We start from the raw sequence: 25735 nt of genomic DNA on the forward strand, positions 1-25735 counted from the left end.
TCAATGTGTTTCCCAGTTACGTTGTAGCCACAGTGCCACATAATTTTTATTTATAGTATCGTGTCCACCCACAACTTCAGTTACTCGTACTTGATTTTCTTTCCTTCTCAGTACGCAGACAATTTTCCGTGTCGTTCAAGGATCCCCTTCATTCGCCTAACCTACATAAAGGTATACTTCACCTTAGGGTATCGATTCCATAAGTTCCTTAATGATACCTTGTTACGAAAAAATTTCTAACGGGCAATCAATTGCAACTCGCGCGGCGGTTCTCACAATTGTGTTAATCAAACGAAAACTGAAAAATTCAAATTTATTACACTGATCTCTTCACTACCTTTCATATTACACATTACAATAAATTTCGACATACAAACATACCACATAAAAAACTACATTTTTTATCAAAAAAATAATTCTGAATAATTCATAACACATTTATTTATCAAGTTAGTTGATAACGTTATTATAACGTTACAAAAGAAGTGGAAACACAATGTCAATGCGCAACAACAAAAAGTCCTACTCTTATATAACACTTCATCTCAATTCCTGCGAAAGTGACGCTAGCGTGAAACACACCCAGCAAACGTAGAACAATGATTTCAATAGAAATCCACTCACCGTGCCACGGTTTCGAAGAACACGCACGGGATCAAGGTTAGAGACGGAGAAATGAGTCGGAGAAGCTGGTTCGTTTCCGAATCCGCGGCGATTCGTCATAAATGCGAATTCAGACGGGGCCCGTTCCGTGGCCCTTAGCGAGCGCATAGAATCCCCACGCGATTAGACAAAGTCCCTAATGGAAATTACAGTGCTTCTCTAAGTGGCGTGAGGATAGTATACTTACCGTGGCCCGTGGAGCTCCGTTAGCGCTTTTTAGCGGGAGGTTTGACTTGTTCCGAGCCGCGCGAGGCTGTGTGGGAAGGAAGAGTTTCGGTAATCAATGGTTCCGGCAGGTAGGCGCTCTTTTAGTGGCTCTTGAAGAGCATAACCACAGTTTTCGGTTTCTGTTCGGCTAGGCAACCTGCTTCTTCTCCGCGCCGTATTCCCTCCCTCGCTTTTTCGGTACCGCGATTCCCTCGGATTCCGCTCTATACTTCCACTGTGGGAGAAAGCGAAACTGAAGAACAAACGGAACGCAACCGAGAGCGAGGGTGGGTTCCACGAGGAAGGGATGGAAGGGCAGAGAAAAGAGGAGAGGAGGGGGTCTAGGGCAAGGCACCGCAAAATACAGGCGAAGGTGAAAGTTTGAATATTATGTCTGCGGGGCATTAAGCTTACGTCCGCGAAAGAGTGCCATTCCGAAGTTTCCCGTCTCTCTAATGCGTGTATATATCATCAGGATAAGACTTCGCGGTACGAATTTTAAATGGGGAATTAAACGTGACTTTATGTGGCTTCTGGTCTGTAGTCGGTAATTGGCTACGCATTTCTTTGAAAATTACTGAGAAGTGAAGTGATAGCCTGAATGAAAACAACAAATATTAGCATTCGTAATTTTAGTTCTAAATCACTTGTTTCGTTTGATTTGTGCTTTTATAAATTCTTTTAAAATGTTTCTTTTTATCTAAATCGAATCTGTATTTGCCAGTCACGAGGACAGTTGCTGTTTACACAGGACAAAATAAAAATGTTCAAAGTTTCTTATGTAATACCGTTTCTATGAGCTTCCTTGCGAATGCAATCACGAATTTGTTACGGTTACTCTACACCGATCTCGAGATTGTCTCGGTTCATTGTGTGCGAGAAGAATTCCATGGATAATCGCGAGCCGCGTCGAATTTACCGTCAGATCACCGAATCAAACCAATTGGTTGCCCGGTGTTTACCCGGATCGGCGGGTCGCGAGGTTGCGGATTCTGAATCGGGCTGAATTTACAGCCAGACGCTCTCAAGCGGGTCTTGCAGACTGTCCGTGGACGTGATCAATACCGAAAAGGCCGGGGTAAAGCAAACAAACGGCACAAAGCCGTGGCCCGATATTAGACCCTTACACGATCGACGGATACGCACGAAGGAGGCCGAGAGGTACCGGCCAGACAGATTTGGTGTACACACGTCACCTTCTTGTGTTTAAACAGAGGTTGCTCCAATTCGGGTGGGCGGCGATCCGTGATGGAACGAATTCGTCTACGGCACTCTCGTGAGATTTTACTTCCACGGAAACCTTCGCGGGAAAAAGTAGAATGTGCTGGCCTTCATTCTGCTGGCCTCAAGAGTCTGATATGGTAATCGCCAATAAAATGGCAACGTTGTGCGTATCCGTAATCTAGATTTCTTCGAAATGCATGTGATTTAAGAATATAGTAGACGGAATGTTATCTTGAATTGTTTGGTGATTTATTGTAGGTAACAGATTAATGTGTTTTCTAATGTAAATGAAGTCTTTAGTTTACTAGCTTTAAATGGTAAATTTGAAATATTATACCTTTTTTATAATATCAACTTGTTATGAGAATTTTGAATTGAATTCGATAAATATGAATATTATTAATTTCACATAAATTAAAGGATAACGTAATTTTTGAACTTTCAAACATTTCACCTTTATGATTCATTTACTTCCTTAATGAATTACCATATTTTGAGGTTAGAAAATTATAAATAATACAGTATTTGTTGAAAGCTTAAGCTGGAAAGAAATCATAAGGCAATGGGTTAACAGTGGTGCAGTAACCGTGCACGGAGCATTTAAAGTCCGCGAATTGGCTCATCCGGCGCGAGCGGAGCCTGAGCAAGGAAGTTTAAAGAGATACGTAGTGTGGGAATCTCACGTACGCCGCGATGGAATGCGCGGAATGGAGGGCACGAGTGGGCTAACCACCCATTAAGGGCAGCCCTAATCTCTAATTATTTAATAAAAATATGTTTACGACGTGGCGCACCGTACGCCCCCTCCGATGCTTCTCTTGTACCTTTTACTTCGCCCCGAAAGAAACGGGAAGAAGAGGGTTTTAGGAGCGGGAGGGGAGGGGACAAGGGGTCGAAAGGTCGATCCGACTCGCCGATGTAGGTACAGGCAGCCGAAAACAAAGGAACAAATTCGCGTACCAGTACGCGCTGAATTTTTGATTTATCGCCGGTCAAATTATAACCGTCCGCCTTACGAACAATTCGGTATTGGACGGCTACGATTCCTTGATCAATATCTGATCAATCTGTAATTTACGCTCCTCAAAGGTGCAACATCATATTTTTTCAAATATCATTTTCATTAAACTTTTCGTCGTTGGCTGTTAACTTTATTAATAATAATTATTCACACTACGTTTAAATACTTTCGATGCGTCTATACAATTGAAAATTATCCTCGTATTATATTTGTTCGGTCTCCATAAATGTTCTGAGAAATATTATTTCTCAAACTTGAAATAAACAGTGAAATTTTTCATATGAAAACATGGCGATATGTAACATATATTTATACAATAGTAGTTTTTCCATCATTTCTTTTAAATCCGCCATTGCGGTACATGCGAGCACCACTCTCTATGAAATAATACGAAGCACGTTTCGAGAATCATACGATCCCACTTTTCCAACCAATCTAACCGATTCAGCTGATCAAGAAATAAATTCCCTGCTATCGACGAATGATCACCAAGCAACCATAAACCGAAGGGACTGCCTAGCTCCGTTAAGGCTCAAACAGTCTCCAAATTCTTCGGGACTCTGTTCAAACACGAAATCACAGTAACGTTGGCCGGTCACAACCTGTTATTATTTCACAGGCCGGTGACTGGAGGGTGCGTTTTCGTAGTTTGCCTATCGAGAAGGACCTAGCCAGCCGTCCAAACAGGAGCCCGGGCCTAACTAAATGCGGACGGAAGTAATGCTTCTGCCTACAGGGTGGCAGGTTTGCGGGTCGCGTGTTTGCTAAACAAACGTGGGCGATAATTGTCCTCGCGCCAGTTGTAAAATTAACGTAAATGCGATCGGACGGGGGCGGCGCCGGCGGCGGAAGGGAACGAACGCCGGTCGGACTGGCAGGTGTTTGTCACCGGACAGAAGTGTTTTTGCGGCTGCCTCCGGTCACCATCCTGAATACGGACTGCTCATTAAAAACGGAAGAATGTTAAAGGGCGCGCAAAATGAGCCGCGGATGACGACGCGGTTTCAAACAGGTCCTCGCGGACGCTCGTGCGTTCGAGCTGCTATCTCCCTTTTACAGGGGCTCTAAAAATAGGGTCCGTTCTAAGATTGTAGGTCACGAGTCGCATCAAAGAGCCCTGGTCTTCTCTCTGCGGCGCGCGAGACGCGGCCGTATTACGGACGCTCGTAAAATGAAGGGAAGGTGTACACTTCCTAAACGATTTTTTCCTTCGCTTTCTTCTTTTCCGCCTCGGCAAACTGACTCCGCGCCCGGCAACGTGTCCGTGAAACCTCCGGATAATCCGTCGCTCTGTCCTGCTGCATTGAAACCAGGATGCTTTTTATTCCGCGTGATGAGAGGTATGACTTCGCTGCGTTGAATGGTCCTTTGACGACGATGCATAGAAACTAGACGTTACGAAATCGGTAATTTTTAAGGAAGGTCGTCGTTGCTTGTGTAAGTCGCGTTCGGTGATAAGCAAGTTTGAAAAGAGGATGTGGAATTCTGACGTAGAACGTAAAAATTGGTATAGCGGGGGTGTTTAAGCGATCGACCGCTAGGTCTTCGTTTATTACGTACATTAAATATTATTAATATCATTATAGCTGATTGTGTCAAGTAAGCTAAACGACATTACTGGTAATGGGACCAATAAGCACAAAATGATTTTTGTTGTATAAAGAGTATAATATACATAGAATAATCGTTATTTAGCTAAAACACTAGGTAATAGAGATATTCTTAACAAACGTTCTTAACTTCAATCTGAACAACTATTGCTAATACACAAATTTCGAGCTGGATTTCGAAATTAAACGAGAGCGTCTGAAATAGGAATGCTTCACCACCATCGAACAACTTCATCTCTGATAGGATCTCGGTTTCGGACGTTATCGCGTTGAAGTCATCTAAGAACGAAAGCTGAAGGCTGGACAAGTTGGGCGCGACGGTCGCCGGAAGGATGTGCGCGGAATCGATGTAGGAATGCTCAAGGCCAATCCCAGCACCGAGAGACCAGTTGTACATCCCAGGTGTTCGCCGGTAATTAATCGAAGGTTTAGGCTGTGGCCCCTCTGAGGTTGTACCCGCGAGCGGCAGAATTAAGAGCGAGGACAGCGGCGGCGTTCACTATGAGCGCCGACACAGGTACCCAGGCTACTCATTCAATTATGTTGCTGACACCGGCCACATCAATCTTGCCAGGCCCGGCGCTAACACGCGGGATTTCGATGGATGCACTGACTCACGGCGCGGCGGAAGTGGACGAGCCGGCCTTTCGGCACGTGGCCGTTAATATGCATACGCGGCTAGGGACGTGCAATTTGCTCCGGTAAATATGTTTGCTTGGCCAGCGTCTTGATCGAGGACATCGACATGCTACGTAAATACCTACGTGAACGCGGGACGCTATGGGGGGTAACGGTCGATGTTCGTCTCCGACCGCACGTTAAGGTAGAGATGTTGGTAAATAATTTGTGACATTGTTTCTGATCATAATTCTCGTGACGTGTGTAACCCCATTTGAAACCGTTGACAGCAAGTTCAGTGCATTTACGATAGTAATTAAATTAAATCAAATGAAAGTGTAAAAACTTCTGCAAATTACAAGTGGAAAAAATGTAAACTTGATAGTGTATCTATATTTTAGCCTTTCTGATCACTGATCTCTTGATTATCAAACACATGAAAGAATTTTTATTATAAATTCAGTACTACCTTCTTTAAGGTTAATATTTTGGGAATATATGTGCTTGTTTATTTTTATAAGTTGTGGATAAGGATAATAGCTGTACGTAGAAAAGAGAAAAAAGGTTAAACAATTAGTCCTCTGTTTTTATGCGAAATAATTGAGGTTTTCTCTGGTAAAACAGAATAACGGAGGAAGAAATAATTGCGACATAATAGCTGTTGTCGACGTCGACACATACTCATTTAAGTCGAAAACGAAAATATTTACGCGCTCTCATTATTTAATTTCCGTTGACCTGAAAAGAGGTTGATTAATTTTCCTTTCGCATTCACCGTTCGAAACAACTCTTAACCAGCGTATGAAATATAGTATCCGATTTGGTTAATAGTTTGACTTATTACCGAAATTATTATCGCTTTGAAATTTATAGCCCGAACAGCCGTAGCGAGAGCTGAACGTCGATTCTCGGGGAACCGGAGTATATATTGCCACATTGTTTATGCGGCAAAGCCGGTCCTGTTCGCAACATCGGAAACTGAATACCCGACTTGGTTGATTACCGTAACACGTAAATACCTTGGTGACAAATGAAATGCACAGGTAAATATAATCAAACCCCGATCATACTCCATTTTAATCCCGTTCTTCAATTCCCTCATTTATTCCATAATACTCTTATAATAAATTTATGTGATACCAATAAATCATAGAAACATGAGTAACCGTTCAATCAATATCAACATTGAAATTAAAGATAGAAAACATAATTAACGCATAGCAGACATTCCAAAGTTTTAAAGAATGAAAATATTCATCGATAATTGCAGAAGAAATCCAATGCTTCTGAAAATTTATGAAATTATCCATAGAAACAATTGCAACTCGGTTTTAAATTGATATAAAATTATCGACGATAGTTTTCAATCGTAAAAATAACATTTATCGAAACGAAAAAGAACAGTAATTTCTTCTGTATTCGTGTTCGTGTGAAACAGAGACATTGTGTTCCAAAATGTCGGTTCTCAGACATTTTCACACGTTTCCCAAGCTACCCTGTATATTACTCTCATCAACGGGGCACTTGGAGCACAGTCTGCCCTCGACGAGAGGACACTCGACGGTAACACGCAGGATCTACCCTAAAATCAGCGGTTATCCGGGAACTCGCGTGTACCGGATCGGCAGGAAAGCACGGCGAGCGCGGGAGGTGCCGCCGCGGATCTAATTTAAAATTATAATTCGACGTTTATCTCGGCAACCTATTTCCCCGAACTCACGGAACGCTCTCGCGATTCTCAAGAGCTGTCGTTCCTCCGGCCGGAACACGGCCGCAAAAAATCGACGGGCTCGGAAGGAGAAGGTAGACGTTTCGGATCTGGAATTGATCGAGGGGAACAAGCCGAAAACGGGCCACATTTGCTCCAAAATTTGTTGCTTGGAGCTACGTGTATACAACAAATCCTATGTTTCCCTATCTAACTTTATTAATTATACGCCGAAGTAGTCAAAATAATATGACGCCTACGAGTCAAAATTATCGATTACCTATTACTGAAAAAGAACTTTCAACAAGTGATAGAATGATTTTAATGTAATTTTAGTGTGATATAATGATCGAAGAATAATTCAACTCGTACAGTTTTCCATTCCCACCGTTGTCTACTCTGAAGAAATAAAAATATTCATTGAATATCCTGAAGACTATTAACCGCTGTGGAATATGTCCAACGCTTAATTATTCACACGCCTAAACAAACTAAAATAAAAATAACTTGTTTCAAAGGTATCTTAGATAATAATATACTTTAACGAATCCATCCAGGTTGGTTCAGCTCAAGTCAAGTATTCTTGATTACTACCTATTACTTAAAAGTATCTACAAATACTCAGTTGGCAACAATACCACACATTCGTATTTCTTATCTCCCTACTTATTACCTTCAACCATACCAAAACCCTCGAAACCCTCAAGAAACACCTAGCCAATACACCAAAGAAAGGAACACGCGGTAGGAAAAGAATCCCGGTCGCCCGAAAAAATTGCCGGACCTCCTAAACCCGATCGAAGCTGCAGAAAAACCAGCGTAAGCGCGTGCATCGGGATCAGCGCGCAGTGTCGACGTCGCCGCGCTCGTCTGCACGCGAGAATTTCAATAACCCGCGGGACACAAAGCGGTACGTGTGTAGTCACATCTGGCCCGGTCTCATGCACGGCGGCGGCGGTGGCGGCGGCGGCGGCGGCGGCGGCGGCGGCGGCAGTTCCAGGTTTACGTTGTTGGTCCGTCGTCGTCGAGCGCGGGAACGGAAAATCACGATTGCCGGGAAGCGGCCCGAAGAGAAAGAGGATCCGCTAGCCATGCCGCGATGTGGAGGAAGACAGAGAGAGGGTGGCTGCGACGGGGTTGAACCGATGGAGACGCGGGGAAAACCCGTGGCCGTGTACTGTACGCGCACACCCATGGACGTCGAGGATGGCGGCGGACGAAGGGGCAAGGGGAGGGGACCGCGAAGAGAGAGATAGAGGTCGAAGCGAGAACGGCGAGAGGGAGAGACGGGTTACGAGGGAGAAACGGCGCGGGGAGGGAAAGAGAGCGGATAATGATCCAGCTGGCACTACCAGCAACCACCCCATCGAGAGAGTGTGTCTGACGGGAAAGAGGGACAGAGAGGTGCCCAGGGAAAGGATTCCATTCGGCCGACGGAGAGGGAGGACGCGCGGGGGTAGTGTACAGGGAGGAGGGATGCTGGGTATCGCGCGGTGGTACGCGTAGGTGGATGCAGCGGCAGAGAGAAAGGGTGAAAGAGCGGTATACCGCATGCATATTGAAGCTTCATTTCATGATCACCGCAGACCGAAGCTCCCCGCTTAGGCTGGAATCGCGCGGGTAACTGGTTACGGAGGCTTCGTCCCAGATGGGTGTGATGGAAGAATCGTGTAATCGATGGGTATTCGTTATGTAGTTAAATATCTTGGGCTTAGTGTGCAGAAGTGGTTTGCGACGAACGGTCGTAGCGGTGATTGTTTCGGAGAAATAGGGATGTGAAGGTCTTTTATTCTTCTTCTTGTGAAAGAAAAGAAATTTGTGTTTCTACTCTTCTCACACAATTGGAAACTGCCGGTGTACGTTTGGTTTAGATAGTACTTTCGAGGTTTTGATGTAACGCGAAAATTTTGAGAAGTTTTCCTGTTAGGTGATATTTTTATAATAGGGATCTTGTAGAATATTAGTGAAAAACTTGGAGAGGCTTTGTATATATGTAATACGAATATTCATGTTGAAGTTTATTTTTGAGTGATCTGGGGATGGTTGAGAATGAATATTGTCTGGCACTTGGGAATTTGACGTTTACTTGAGAGAAATGTTAAGGTATAAGGTAAAGTTTGTTGTTCTGTACTTAAGTTTTAGTTCTGATAGATATCTGCAGCTTCGATGAATATTTCAATACAAGATGGAAGATTTCATTGTGATGTATTCACGTGGCATTTCATGGTCACCGTAGCGACTCTCATTTGCTCGCGGAAATGCCTGCCAGTACGGGAACATTCGATACGGTGGCCTCAATGTGTGTTTACGCACGTGAACATGTATCTGTGTAAATTTGCATAAATGCATTGCTCGGTCGATGCTTGTGCACTTTGAGGAAAAGTGTATCGTGCGTTAAAGCCACCGTCAAGTGTTGTCCTCTGTTATTCGCATGCGGATGACTATCGTTAATTTCTATGCTGAATAGGAAAAATATATTAGGTACTAAAGTACACTTGTCTATAGGATAATGGTGATTAAGTCGTACCCCATACGGAAAAGAGTGTATAAACTGTAAGATATGTTAAATAAACAAAAAGTGATCGCTTTATTCAAAATTTTAATTATTTTTTATTTTAACAGACATATATTATATCTTAATATATTAAGGTCAGTACGGCTAAGGACTCCGGTCTCCTTAGTCGGTTTGAATTAAAGGAAAATTATTACTGTAAATTTACAATACCATGCCCTTTTACTTTTCTTCGTCTGTTTCCATTTTTATATAGTTTCTTTCATTGCTCGTTTTAATTTACTTTTTGCATCTTCCATTTCTTCCGACGAGGGGCTATATTATTAAGCCGTCGGTAATTTAACCTGACTATGTGGACCAATATTGTTGACACTAATCTTCGTACACGTACATCTTCGTTTTGTCATAAGCGCTGTTGCGATGGTATTCGATTCAAAACTTAAGAAATACGATTTAAGCCGAGATACAACTTAAGCTGCCTTACCCTATTAAGCTCAAAAATACTCAATCATATTTTATTTAAATTTGTCGCCTTTTTTATATAAGTTCAATAATTAGTTTACAGATGTTAAAGCAAATTTTAATTTACTTTACGAAAATCTGGATCAAAGGAAAATCCTGGTTCACCGGTAAATATATATATTCCTACCAAGTGGCTGAGATAATAATTCGGTGGCGAGTAGTAATGCAATAGTCAACTCTACTATAATTTCAATCAGCTTCGAGTAATTTGCACATAAAATTTCGTTCAATGGAATTATGCAACATTGCGGATGCTGTGCGTTTAGGTATGGAGCGCCGTTTAATTATCATTTACCATTTATCGTTGGATCGATAAACGGTGCTTAGAGAATTGTAGTGTTCCAGCGTTCATTAACGCATTCATGTCAGTCAACCTGCAATATCGTCGTATTATTCCAATCGTTCGTAACAGGTGTAGCATTATCGATGCGAAATAATTGAAAGCAAGGTAATATGAAATCGATAACAATCGTTTTTGATTGAAAATACGAAATCTCATTACGAAAACTATTTTACTTTGAAAAGTTGGCTCGGGGCTGCCGCATGTGTATTTAATCGAAAAGTTTCAATTTCATCGATTGCCGCGTCCCTTCGCGTGTCAACTGCTTCAATTATGCAAATTCTAATGAACTCGTCCGAAGGCTCATTACCGGTTGCGTGACATCATTAATTCCGTGGCGGCGTTTTTCGCTCAGAATTTCGCGGGGCCGAACGAGATACAACCCTAGGCCGTGTCCTGTCACTTTAATGGCGTTGCAATAATGCAATCAGGCAGATGCGCGCGGTGTGCACACAGAGCCACGGACACGTTGCACGCGTCTCGCAATTACAGGTCTACGGATTAATCCTCCACGCTGAACGCTGGGGTCAGAGGTTCCTGGCGATAAAAGAACGCAGTTACAGCCAGCCGGCCCATAATAATTCACCCGGCTCGCGTGTTGCATAATAATTCGATTGTTCGCGGATAAACCGCGGACCGTCGTTTCTCTTTTTGCAGACGATTCATTAGCCGGGATATCGATTTCTGATAAACAGCTTGAACGTTGCAAACGGTAGACAACTTTAGACGTTGAAATTCATTCAGTTTTACATTTTCAAGTATTTCATATATTAGGTTGTTCCATAAATTAACATCATAATTTTATTGTGGAAAACATTCGCGATATTATTGCTGATGAACAGTTTTCCTCGTGAAAAAATGAAAGAGTAAAAGGATGATTTTCTGTAATTAATGAGATAGAATATATCAAGTTTTTTATATTTGGATCAACTTTCAGTTAACTTTCAACATTCCTGCACTTTACAAATCTTATTGAATATTTCGTATGTAATTTGTTTCAAACATTTTATACGCAACCAGTAAATCGCGGGCAATCATATTAGATATCTCTCTATGCACGTTTCATTGCATTTCCAAAAATTCACCCCTGCAACAACGATTTTCCTCGAAAACCGTTTGAGCAGGAAGTCGAGCAAAGCTCTTCCGCCCGTAGGATTGAAACGCGTTCATCGAACGTCGAGACACGGTTTTTGTTACGCCGACGGAATGGAGCATTTGCGTTTTAATGGCACGCTTCATCAGAGCGACGAAGGGATTGCGGTAATTATGTACAGAATCGGCGAGTGTAGAGTTTGAGGGAAACTCACAAAACCTGCGTCGAATTGTAGATTTTTAATACTTACAAAATACACTCAAACAAAATTTAAATATCTAGCACTAACAGTACCACCTTTACAGCCAATTTTACAACATACAAAAGTTCAAACATTCAACCATATACTTTCCACCAAAAACCCAAACATTTTTCTGAATATTCAATCTATAACAACTTAACATAATCTCGTCTCAATCTCAAGAACGATAAACCACGTGTCCAAACATTCCACTTATTTTCCCTGACGCCTATACCAATTGCATCACAACTATCATCGAGACTCTCCTCCAAACACCAATCGAAACCCGTGAAATTCGGATATCGAAATCTAGGATTCACGTGTGCACGCCGAACTCGATCCCTTCCCGGCGCAACCCGTTCGGGGGACGGTCGAAAACAATCTTGTTCGTCGCCGGGGTATCCGATAAACGCGCGCGTCGCCTGTATCAGATTAAGATTCACTTTAGGAAGCCAGTTCATCCTTAGAGGTTGCACCTTCCGCCCCGTTTGATAATTCAATTCCTTCCGCGCTGGCAACTCTCCTTCGCGTCTTGCTCCGGTCGGATCCATCCAGCCGAACACGGCCATCCGCCCGAGAGCCGGTAAGCTCTAGCTAGATTATACGAGCGAGCATATATAGAGGGAGAGAGGAGCTACGCGATTCCTTTCCCTAAGGTGCATCGATTTCCCCATACCCCGGTGGGGCCCCGTGTACCTGCCTGCCTGCCTGCCTGCCTGCCGCGCCACGGCAGCAGCCGCCCATATTCGCATATACCTCAGACAAAGAGACCTAGATAGACGGAAGCCTACCCCGTACGAATAGCAAGGAAGGAATGGAACGCCGGCGGCCATTTTGTAAGCTCTTCCCGGAGGAATCAATGTGACGTCGCCTGAGGGGCGCTTGCGCTGCGGGCAACCCTCCGTTGCGTCCCTCCAATCCTTCCTCCTCCGATCAATTCCAACTTCGGTGCCTCTCTTTTCCATCCCCCTCCCCGTCCCTCCCACGTTTTTCTCTTTTCCATCTGCCCCCCTCCATTTTTCCCTCTTCTTCCCCCTTTACCGGTCTGTCCCGTTTTTGCTCGTTCTTCCCGCTATCTTGTCGTCCCTGTCCCGCCGAGCTCCGCTCCTTCCCCGTCTTTTTCCAGCGACAGCGCCCTCCCCCGCGCTCAACCGCCGAGCGCCGTGTACATTTCGCGCGCGATCACCCTTCCCCGCCCCCGCTTCGCCTCGCGAGCTATTACAGCTCGCGTGAAAAAGTATTAAACGATGCAATCGGAGATTTATGGCGCGACCCGACCGTGAAAAATTCGTGACGCGACCCCAGCGGGATAGCTTTATTAGAGCAAGGAATCGCCGCGGGGGTGACTTCTCAATTGACGAACGATCTTCGGTGATCGTGTCGACGGGTGAGATGCGTAGATGTTCCAAAAAGTCTGCGGAGAGTTTTGCGTGTACTGTTTGCTTACGGTTTCCTGTCTTGTAAATCCGCGTAATTCCCTTGGTGGATGTTGGTCGCGCAACGAACACGTTTAATTTATTCCATTGTTCGGTGTAATTGAGCGTTTCGGTGCGCTTCCCTTTACACGGGCGCTCGTATCGTTACGTGTGGTCTATCCTAGTTGCAGTTACGTTGTAACGCGGTAAAGGGAAACTAGGATCGAGTGTTTCTGAAAGCTGATTTTCAACCTCCGACTGTGCGCACAACGTGTTACGGATTTGCGTGTCGAAGATGTATCTCGATATTTTGATTCTGTGCTTTGAATAACGTGCTGCGGGAGCATGATATTAGTATGTTATTTGATTAGCTTCGCTGAGTGGAATTGTCGAAGCTACGAAAATATATTTTTATATTCTAATCTTGGAATGTTTGGAAATTGATGGTATTGTCCACTCGAGTGTCACTGCTCTGCTTGTCTGACTAGTACTGTTTAATTCTACTCGCGAAGATGTTCATAAAATAGTAATAGTATATTTCTTAACAACCTGAAACATATCATATACATCATTGATTCATCTTCTTATTTCTTTCCTTTTTGTTTTATTTCCCAGCAACTGATTTGCGGCAACTCAAACATTTATCATGCCTAACAGCAACCGTATTAATTACAAATATTTATTCATACATAAATACAAACTAACAAAGTAGTTTGCTAAGTGGCATGCAAGTTAACATAATTGATCAAGCAATATTATTCCAAGAATACCCTAAAACGCAAACACTTTTATTTCAATCAGTAAAATCAATTGCTCAACACAAAGTCGAAGCATCCACAAAATTTCTTTCCAAATCTCTGCGAACCCATCCATTCTCAGCGACATCAGCGCCAGAACATCGGTCGCGGCTTCTCGTTAGATCTCGCGCAATCAACGATCCCGATCTCCCCCGTTGCACCGTAGAACCATCCGGGACCGGCCGAAAAGGATGAACCCGCTCTCCTCGCGGAGAGGGGCAACCTCTTGGAAATTCGCCACGGACCTTAGCGGACACCCTCATCAGGAGATGGGAGGGTGAAGGGGGTGGTGGTGGTGGTGGTGGTGGTGTGCGGCCGGCATTCATCGCCCCCCTCGGCGTAATCCGCTTCATATATCCTCTAGCCGCAGATAATGCGTGCTCGCGGCTGATCTCGGCCGAGCGTATCGCGAGAGAAAAAGCGAGCGACCGAGGACGAAGGAGGAAAGGGGCGAGAAGGAGGACAGCACGGTTCGGAGACGGAAGGGAGAGAGAGGAAGCGGCGAAGTCTCGCGATGAAGAGAAACGCGAACGAAGGGCAGGTAAGGGGGACGGAAAAGGCAAAACAGGACCCTGGATAGGGCGAAGGCGCGGGATGAAAGGGGACGGGGGCTAGACGTCGGTGCATAATCGATGATCACAGTCATAATAAATGAAGTATGTCTTGGTAGGAGGTGGGTAGGGTGTGTAGGTACCTGACGACGGCCCCGGGCGTCCGCAGGGAAGATCATCTTCTCTGGGCCGTAATCCGAGGTGTGCGTCGCGTATCGCGTATCCGATCGGAATCTCCAGCACTCCCTTGGACCGGACCGAAAGTAGCTAATCATAATAACGTGCCGGTACCCTAGTACCCAGGTGCGTGCACGCCCTGCCACGATTACCCGACATTATAAATTTCAGTTGCCCTCGACGCGTATAAACTCTCGCTCTCCTCGGCCGCTTTCCTACGGAAAGACTACGTCCACGACGCGACTCTGCGGGGAATGGTCCCCGGTGTACGCGATGGCGGACACTCGGAGAGACCGGTGCCGTACCGGCTCCTCGGCCCTGTTCTTGAGGAACATTTTGTTCGGATCATAAACGCGAGACTCGAATAATGAATTGAATCTTATAGAGTTCAACGATGAGGAATAGGATTGAGGTTGAATTTGCTGTCGGTGTTGTTTTGTTGGAGAATTTCGAATGGATGTTGGATGTTTGTCTTGTTTGTTTTTTTATTTGCCTTGAGGCGAATATTTACTTACGTGTTGTTACAGACTTAAAGAATAATACAGTTGTATTCAGTTTTAATGATAACTGAGTGTAAAACAGAGGGAATACAGAATCAGTTTCATAAATATTGCGTGAGCAATGATTCTTCTTAGTTTTTTAGAAATTATTCTTTCGATCTGTTTCATTTAAGTGTGATGTAGCTTGATACATTCGAATTACCTACAGTTTCGTAACGGACGATGAAAACAGCGGAAAAATGGAGCGTATTTATTACTGTTGTTACCTACGTGAAATTTTCGCACACTATTTTGTTATAACGTTCGAACATGATGTTTCTCGCTTTCCCGTGTCTCACCAGCGTCTAAGGATAACACGCACTCGATTTATCGGAACACGATAACTATCACGGAGTAGAGTTTGAAACGCCTCTGGCAATATCGCGGATTTCTCCTCGTGCGCGTGTATCACGAACGAAAAGTTGGACATATGAATTCATTTCTTGAATATTTTTCCACTTTTCTCCGAAATAAATTACATCACGCGCGGGTTATCCGCGCAATTCATCGCGCTTTCTAAACGGTGGAACCTTATAAACAAACCCTGTTTATTTGAAAGGTCGGTTACATGCAATAAAAAGATATCAAAACTAAATCAATAAATTAAATAACATCGTTAACTTTACCTATTTACCTAAAATATTGTTAAAAAATTTGATATTTCTTAATTCTCAATTTCTAAAGTAAAAAATATTCCGAAAGGTATTTAGATGATTTTCATAATTTACAATGACGAATGAAATATGTTATTTTGCATTACGAAACATTTGAGTAGATAACAAGATAACCTGAAATGATATCGAGAAGGTCGGTCTATTGTGGAAGAAATTCAATGTTCACAATGGAGATTGATATCGACAATTTTCGGTTAATCAACCGGCGCGTGTTTACCAGAACTAGTTGTGCACACAGCGGCAACTATCGGCGACGAGGCTGGTATTTACCGAAATCGTATTCGACGAGTTTACATCGAAACCAGTTTCGGTGCTTACAGAGAATACGCGAAGCGGCGAGCTACGTTTCGATCAAATTACGCCGGGTACGCATCTTATTAACATATTTGTAACGTTTAATTGAAAGTACATCGTGGGTGATATGAACAAATATTTAAAAATCAATATTAACCGGCCGGTATCAGCGACCCCTTTGAATCCGGGTTTTATCGGAATATTCCCGGTGACGAGACTTTAAAAAACAATGAAATTATTTATCGGAATTGATTTCTACGCCGCTCTTTACTTTCTTCCATATGTACTGATCAATTATGAACAAACAAACAAACTATTATAAAAATTGAAATGTTTAACGATTCCGGTTAATTATTAAGTAACAATTTGCACGTTCGACGAGCGAATTATTATTTGGAGAATATTAATACCTATAACTTTTGAACCCCCCGCTTTATAGTATCGACCCGGACACTTTAACAAAAATTACAAACGGAAGCTAATGAATAAAACAATTCACCATTTCTGAAACTATGAAATAAATGCGTTGGTATTTAACATCGAATATGCACTTAATTTTCATTCCAGCCATTAACTCACTAACAACTAAACCATACAACTACAATCAACTCAGTTACAAAAGAAATCACAAGGCAAGGGGTTAAAGAAATTGTACACCGCCTGACAAATAAACGAAACCAACGCGTAACCGTAAAGTTAAGCGCGCGCGTCGCGGCTATACTCGCGAGTAGAACATTAGACGCTTGGCCGTGCCCGGGGGGCAAATATTTGCAGAGCAAAGGGTTGAAGTCTTCCTGGCACGGCGAGCACACCACGAGAAAAGTCTTCAAAATCGGAGAAACTCTAACAGGGTCCACGGGGTGCGCGTTCAACCAACGTTTCACCTTCGGTCTCTGTATTAACCCCTTGGCCAATGATTTCTTTCTTAACTCTGATCGACACGACCACTTCATCATTAATAATTTATTGGAAAAAGGAAAAAAATTATAGACATATTTTATGTCTATGTTTGCTCTTAAGTATAATAATTGATTACAGAAGAATAATATTTACTTTGAATTAGCATGAATTGAGCAATATTTATGTTTGATAAATCATGTTAAAAATTTCCACCACAAGTCTAACACGTTGATATAAACCAAGGGGTCAAGTTCCCTATAAACAGTAGAACATGTTGCATCGACTCCTCGGTGTCATGAAACTTGCATCAGCATCACTTTTTTCCTGCACAGTACCGATTCTTCTTTTGTCACGTCAGATGCTTCTGACGCCGATATTGCCAGTCCACAAAAGTATTTAACACTAGATTTACGGGCGTTTATTGTACAATTTATTCTACTGTTTCTAGCAAAGTTGACGTTCGTTCATTTGGATCGTGGAAATTAGGAATCTAAAAATAGACAATTACAATATTAGTCATAAAATTCCGTCAATCAAAATTAACATGAACATTTAGCAATTAATATTTATAAAATTCAATATACGTCAAATTGAAGCATTCCGTAAATTTAGTGTTAAAATCAATATGTTTATAACGTAAATGCTCTACTCGCCGGATAGTAGGTAGATATTCTAAAATTGTATACAGTAAAATCGTCTACAACGCGATTAAAACATTCCGCGTTGCAGGGTTTCACGTTTACGAACTTCACCCGAAACAAAAATATTGTAAACGAAAGTTATTCGGTATTAATTAAACCAACCGTAATCTCATCTACAGTAATTTCAACTCACGTAATGACATAGATATATTCGCCTGGTATTGGGTTGAATAGAATATTTCTCACTTTTCAGTTTTTTGTTTATAGAACGAAGATTTAGTTTTTCGAAATTTGTTTACTGATATTGAAGCTGAATGTCTATTAATAAAAAGTGTATGAGAAAAATGCTAATTCTATGTTTTAACTACTACTTTTTCGCTGTTAAATTTGAACTGAACCGATTCACCTCGATCTACGCTATAACGGATGGTGTTGTAGACGGCATACTGAGAAGAATCCATAGTATGTCCATAGGTTGACTCTATAGTCAACCTGACGCTGGTGCAGCTTTCCTGAAATCTAAAGGTCGATGCATCGCAAGATGTTCGAACGTGTATAGGGGGCTAGATGTCCACTGCGGTGTCCGGCTCGTCCTCGCGAGACCTGCTTGCGCCACCTACGAGGTCGTAGAAGCGCAACGCCGGCATTCATGGTGATTTACGACTGCCGCGCGGTACCAGGTCCAGCTGAAGCTGCTCCGAGGCGAAGCGACAAGAAGAGTCCACGAAAGAAGTCCATAACACGCCGTGCGTGTAAACACCGCAGCGGATAAGTACCAATAGTTAGCGTGCTCGTTAAAGATCACTGCTCACGACCCCCATCTCGTTTCCTTCCCAATGACGATCCTTGAACCCTTAACGGTGCAGTCCTTCGCGAGTCCCTGCTGTTTCGGATTTCGAGTTGTCGCTGGTCGAGGTGGCTCGTTTCACTTGTTTTTCTCCTGTGACAGGAACAGGAATGAGATTTTTCTTTTTCGAAAATATTCGATCAGTGTCCGAGTAACAGGATTTTAGTAGATTTGAAAATTTTATATATGGATAATCCGCAGAAAAAAAGTTGAACTGAGAGTTGCATTAACTATGAAGTGGTATTGTTTACTATGAAATTTGTTGAAAAATAATTAGATTATTTAGATTACAGAATTAAAGGCAAAATATGCTCGCTGTCTTTGGAAAATATCAAAAATATTGTGACACAAATAGTCTAGAAGTAATATTTTGTTCCAGGGTGCGATGGTGCTGATAAACTTGTTCCACAAGGACATATTTTCTGAAAGTTAAAGGTTATCTACAGTTTTAACTAGAATGAAATATTGTCATTGATAGCTAACGTTGTTACTTTTTTATTTACTTATCTATGAATAAATAAATGAAGCATGCGGCTTCATACCTTCATACATTACCTTGTGTAGGATTTGTATTACTTTGCATCCAAAGAGTTGTGAGAAATATTATTCTATAATTACACGGTAGCGTTTTCGAACACATTTTTATTTTTATTTTCATTGTTGCAACCTCTAGTGTTTGGAACACATAAATTCGCCGATATTGGTTACGGGCGAATATTAGTGCAACAACCCCTTCGCGTATTCGAGTGAAGAATGTACCTATTCGGAAACATTATGACCGCTGTACTATTGTAATTACAGCGCCACAAGTGTGTAATGTCTTTATAACTCATATGATGCCAGAAACTGGTTTAGAAGCATGTAGATCGTCATGCCGTATGTTTAACTGCTGTATGGCGGCAAAACTAATAGCAGATCACGGGTGTGTTCGTTGCGACGCGGGGATCAAGGGACCCTTGCTTCATTTTCTCCGTCGCCGTTTATGAATTCTACGCAAGATGAACGAGACAGCCAAATTATAAGTCCCGGTACACATTTTACCAATGCAACATGGACGTATTTGCTTACATTCGCGATAGTTAGCGCGCATGAGTGATCTTACTACTCCTGGAAATCTGCATTTCGTGCATCTGCATTTGAATTTTAATAAAAGTCTGGTAGCACTCATAATTCAGTTGCCAAATTCATCTTCTTCGCTTGTCGATTCTAGGGAATCTTAACAACTATCATCATGGATTAAGACAAAGAACATGAGACACATTTTAAACATATGAATTAATTTGTTCAACTTCAAAACCTAAGATATAGGTAGAATACGATAAAACACAAAATAAAGTTACTGAATTTATCTTCTAGTTCACTAGATAATATTAGCACCCCGTATTTTGCTGTGCCAGAGGGATCTGATCAATAATGAAGCTGATAGAGTGATCATTCTAGAGCAGAAGCACCAATAATTATTTGATCTCTAAACATTCATATTCTTCTCTTCCTCCTAAATATTTATATTTACATACTACATAGAATTCCATTCAAATCATAAACATACACAAATTCCATCTTCGCATCTCACAAGAAGGAAACTTGTTGTCCTAAGAATACCACATCATTTCAAAATACTCTCATCACCCATTATCCGCAAACTTTTTTATCATTAGCATACACCCTCCGGTTCCATTACAAGACCAAGATCCTCGTACCAAGATTCTCAAAATCACCGATCTCCTCTCTCTCTTTCTCTCTCTCTCTCTCTTTCTCTCTCTCGTTCTGCACCCTTCGAGGTACCAATAAAAAAAGGGGGATTGTCCCCATGAAACAGGAAATGGCACTCGTTAACGGAGACCCATCGTAATAATGGCGGGTAATAGTAATGTTCCTCGGTTGAACGATGCCTTTCCCCGACGTCACGGGGGAAACATTCGGAGACGAATAGAGGCGATTTTGTCGAGTAGAGGGCAGAGCAAACGGACGGATTGGCGTGCTATATACACATATACATATATACATACCATCTATATGGTATGGTATACATATATATGTATATATATATATACACACACAGGCACATATATATACATATATACACACACACACACATAGACGCTTATATATACATATTTATATATATATAGTTCTCTCCCTCCGAGAGAGGGTAGTTCTTGGCGAAACCCCTCGGCGAAAAGGGTTTCTAGCTCCTGGTGATTGGTGTAAGTTAGCCCTCTGGGCAGAGAAAACGGTCTCGCGGGCGCATGCGCCAGCCACGGGGATCCCCCTTTGCTTTAGGGTTAGCCGCGGTCCTCCCTGCGGCCAACAGCCCAGGATGACACGCCCCGGGCTACCAGATCAATAAGATCCCTTATACCTACCTACCAACCTACCTACCTCTTTGGTTACGCCCTGAGATATACGCCGGTTTAAATTTGCAATACGTACCTAGGCGTGTATAGAGAGCGCAGCATCCTCTTTTGTGCCTTCGAGAACTCAAGGGGGAAACCATCTTCTCGAGTGTGTCTCAATGGGCTGTGATGAAACTTTCGCCACGGCCGGCGAAGTGTTGGAAAATATTGTGCAAATGAAGCGAACCCCGCGCATTCCGCCGAATCTGGCTTCTACAAATTAATACCTTGCCGGGTTTCGGGAAATTATTTGCGCACCTCGATTTTCCGATAGAGGCTGCGATCGCGTTCCGTGTCTTGAGGAAGTCGTTGCTGGATTAGACGTGGAATCAATTCCGTGGGGAACTTGTTAGATTTTTGTAAGTAAGGGGTGGTACGTTTCGTGATTGAGCTGCCATTTGGGAGAATTTTGTCGTCAACTCTTTTGGGGTAGTTTAATCATTAAATGAATGAAATGAGAAGCAAGTTGGGTGGAATAGGTATTAAATAGTGAACAATAAGAGGAACTGTCAATCAACAACATGAACAGGTTTGTCAACAATTTTTTTTATTATGTTACGTGAATTCTGTACTTGACATTGTGAGCATTGATGAAACAAGATATTCCTTACTGAAATAAATTTTACAATTTACCGTGATGCAGTATTTGTTAACTGTTTTATATGACTGTTTTGTTTCGGAGCATAGTCATTTACAATTCACAAACAAAAACTACAAAAAGACAATGTTTTATTTCGCTCCCTTACTTTACCTTATAAAATCACTGTCTTCATGTAAAATAAAAAATTGCACATTGCAGAGTTAAATAGTGTACACAGTTATATAATATTCAGCAGTGTGACGACGCAGCGTAAAATGACTGTTTGAAACGTGACGGAAACAGTGTGCGAAATATCAGAAATATAATTACTGCTATTTTGTTAGGGGAGAAAAACAAAGGTATGGGAGGTGACGGGTGGGGGGAAAGGGTGCACGCGTAGAAGAGAAATCACCCTGAAAAAGACAAGCGTAGAGTTTCGGCCACAGTGATGACCGCATCTCGTTAAAAGACCTCCCTTCCAATTTCGCCAGCTCGATCTGAAATTTTCTTGTACGCTCGCGTGCACGCCCTGGGCTGTCACGATTCGGACCTAACTGCCGTGTTCGTACAACCGATTCAGGAATTCCTCGTAAGGTAATTTCATCTTTGGAATTCCTGCCCCAACCGTACGCATACCATCGGTACACCGAAAGCTATTCATTTGCCGGAGAGTATCTTAATTTCAGCTAGGTGTTCGTAGATTCGCAGAATAAAATTCGCAGGAACAATTGAAACGTAGACTATTTCGCGCATAAAAGCGAGTGGGAAATGTGAAACGCAGAATTGCATGACTCCTCGCTGATTACAGCCTCTTGCGAGATTGATTTACACCTGTAGCGATGATTCGTTGAATTTTTATTTTTCCCTCACGACTTTTGTGAAATATTTCAACACTTTTTCTGCAGGAATTTTCTACGCTGATTCTAAACCTCATTTTATGTCGATATTGATATCCCTATAATAAACTGTACATTTTATTCTCATAATTTTCCATTACGACTTTCATCATCTTAATAGTAATATCTTATCTACCTTGTGTTTCAATAAAATTGTTTATTTCAATGTATTTTAACACTTCTTCTACAAATTTGCAAATATTATGCAATTATCGTAGTAATTATTATTACTTAGGTACAAATAATCCTTCATAATTTAAAGTTTCATGAAACATCACATCATCTCCCGATGTTCTGACACGATCATCTTGCACATGATGGATATCAAACGCCACGGAACAGACACGGCAGAAATTCCTGAATTGAAATTAAGTAAATCCCATCAACTGTTGATACAAAAAGCGCGTAGTTTGTAATAGTAATAAACCGCAAGGGGATCGTAACGTTCTACGAAACGGTCGAAGGAATTTCATTCATTCGTGCATTGCTCAGGTAGCCGATCAGAAATCTACCCTCTGGACTGCCCCCGGGTTAAATTGGGTCGTCGACCAGAACGATGGAACTAGAGGCATTGAATGCGTCCGCGTGGTCAGCAAAGATCGGGACCGTGTAGTCGTACAATCAACCGTTTTCCGTGAAAGTAACATGATTATGATTGGCGCGTCTTGCTCGATAAGGGGAGCCAGAGAGCAAGGGGTTTCCATTTATGGGAGCCGACAAAAAAAGGACACAATTTAATAAACAATAATTCAGCAACGTTGTGGAATAATGGAACCTCTGACGAAATAGGATTTCTCTCAAAGTTCCGCGACCTTATTACAGAAATTTATACAATATTATGTTTCTGTAAAGATGTTCAACCCTTAAATGATTCATTTTAATTTTTATGCACAATAGATTTTTAATGGTACGCAGGTTTAAAGAAGGAATTATGTATTCAATTTTAAGCATACTTTTTATTGCAGATATTACAGTTTATATTATAGGTATAAATAAATAAATGAATGGGAAAATATATAAATGTGGCTACCGTTGGTTCGAACAATAAAAGAGATTCAAGGGTTGAAAGGACTAACATTAAATGAAATTTCATTTCATCCGTGAATGGCTTCAGGAAATTAGAAGTTAAATGAAACTGTATTAAGTTTCCTCAAAATGAGAAACAATAGTTTTATTAAACTATTCTTTGCTGTCAAGTTGGAAAGTATAAGCGTCAATACACGTTCTTTATTAAATATTTTATACCAGGTGAAATCAACAGGCTTCCCCTGTAGTTTTTCGAAAATTAAAATATAAACCCATCCCTTGAAAAGCACGAGTATTTCGTTACTAGACTTTTATAGGTAATTTCGAAGTGGCAAAACTTCGGCCGACAAAGATTTCAAGTTTTAATGAATCAGTGATGCCTGAAGTTGATCTTCTTCGGAAACTGTGAAGGATGTATATCAGAAGGCTGTAGGCTAAGTTAATACATTCAGTGATGATATAAACTTGAGAAAATTAAAATACATAAAAAACTGTACGTTTCCTGCTGACCAGCTTACAAAGAAAACGAAGGTCAATCATCTCTTACAATATTTCCCATTATTCAAAAGAAGAACATCCCTTAATAAATCAATAACCAACTATCACAAAACATTTCACAAAACTAAACATACAACAATAACTTCTTCCTCCAAATATTCTGAACACTTCCAACCAAAACACAAATAAATGCCAAAAACAAGCTCCGACACCGAAACCTTCAAAAATGCCAAACACCCCGTACTATAAATGTTCTACAAACATACATACATACATACTCCGCGCTCCGAAAACTTCGATACAAATTCCATACTCGAAACTACCGCGAACAGCTGCCCCAAACATCTCCCCCTGCATCCACCCATTGAAACGCGAAACAAAAGGGTGAACAAAAAGTGCATCATCACAGGCATCTCCTCCGACGAAATAAAAGAGAGATCATGAAGACACGGGGTGAAGGTAGCAGAACACCGACGAAAAGATCATCCATCGGTTTCGAACCGGCATACCCAGAGTTGCGAGTCGCCCGGAGTTCGGCCGTATCTTTTGAAGTGGCGGCGCCGATATCGGCGCGCGAGATCGCGGGGCTACGGCGGAGTGAGAGATAAAGGCTGCTCATCCTTTATTCGGAAAATAAAATCCTCACGACGTTATCCAGAGGTTTATCCGCCGCAGCGAAGCGGTTCCCCGTTGTACGAAGCTAGCCGCGCGGGCTGGCTCCGGGAGAGGTCGACCAATCGGACGCCAGCTGGGCGTCACGCGTTCACGTGCCGATCTCGCGGTAGTGGCCGTGGATTGGCGCTCACCGGGCCAGCGCCGACCAATAATCCAACTGCGGCGCGGTACGCCGGGCCTCAAGGCCCATCCCAGTTCCCACCCCAACGGGCCCGAGCAGCAAGCGGCGTCTATCTGGTAGCTAAGGCCCCGCGGGCGCAGTAACCCTCGAGTCTTCCTGCGTGTACGACGGTTTAAGGCGAATACTCATACAAAGCTCGAGATATCGGAAAACAATATCCTCTGTGCCGGTAACTCGATATATCTCGGCTCCTTGCCTTCCTTTCTCTCTCTTTCTCTCTCTTTCTTTCTTTCTCTCTCTCTTTCTCTACTTCTCTCCTCCTTTCCCTCTACCACTCTCTATCCGTCTCCGTCTCTCCCCCAGTTCTTTTATGTATTTTATTCCTGTTTTTTCTCTGCCTTTACCCTTCACCACTTCACCCTTGCCAACGCATCCTCACCACCCTGTCGTGTCTCCGTCTCATCGATTCGACCCGACGTTGTCCTCTTTTCGCCGGAAACTGGCCCCGCCAGAGACTAGTAGCCGGCAAAGAGATCACGCGACCGGCGCACCGGGACTGGTGAAACCGCGCGAAATTTCCAACTCACCCCTTACGCAGCCCACCGGCAGTCTGTGCATGCGTGTCGCGGCAAAGTGTTCGGGACTCCAGTGACGTTTACCGGTCTCGGCCCCCGCGCCGGTTAGACAGTGATTAGACCGCCGTGAGGCCCCGAGCCGCGTGCACCTACGGAAAGGAATAACGCGGCCGTGATTGCTCGGCGTCGCCGTGGTGACAGTGACTCGATCATCTACTGTGTGAGTCGACTGGACCTGTCGAACCTTGGATTGTTTCTTTATCTTTCCTCATTTTCGTTTTGCATCTTATTGTCTTCTTGGCAGTTTCCTTTGTTGGTGGTGCGCGAACACAGTGACGAGTGCGAACAGGATTTTTCTTCTTCGTGTCGATGGT

At 42.6% G+C, this 25735-nt stretch overlaps 1 protein-coding gene across 1 annotated transcript in view; it reads left to right on the forward strand.

The window, feature by feature from the left end:
• Window positions 1-25735, forward strand: part of TfAP-2 (transcription factor AP-2) — a 244862-nt gene that overhangs the window by 56216 nt on the left and 162911 nt on the right. The gene's annotated exons all lie outside the window — the stretch shown is intronic.

The sequence above is a fragment of the Nomia melanderi genome, chromosome 6 (genome assembly GCF_051020985.1).
Source record: "Nomia melanderi isolate GNS246 chromosome 6, iyNomMela1, whole genome shotgun sequence".
Taxonomy (NCBI): Eukaryota; Metazoa; Arthropoda; class Insecta; order Hymenoptera; family Halictidae; genus Nomia; species Nomia melanderi.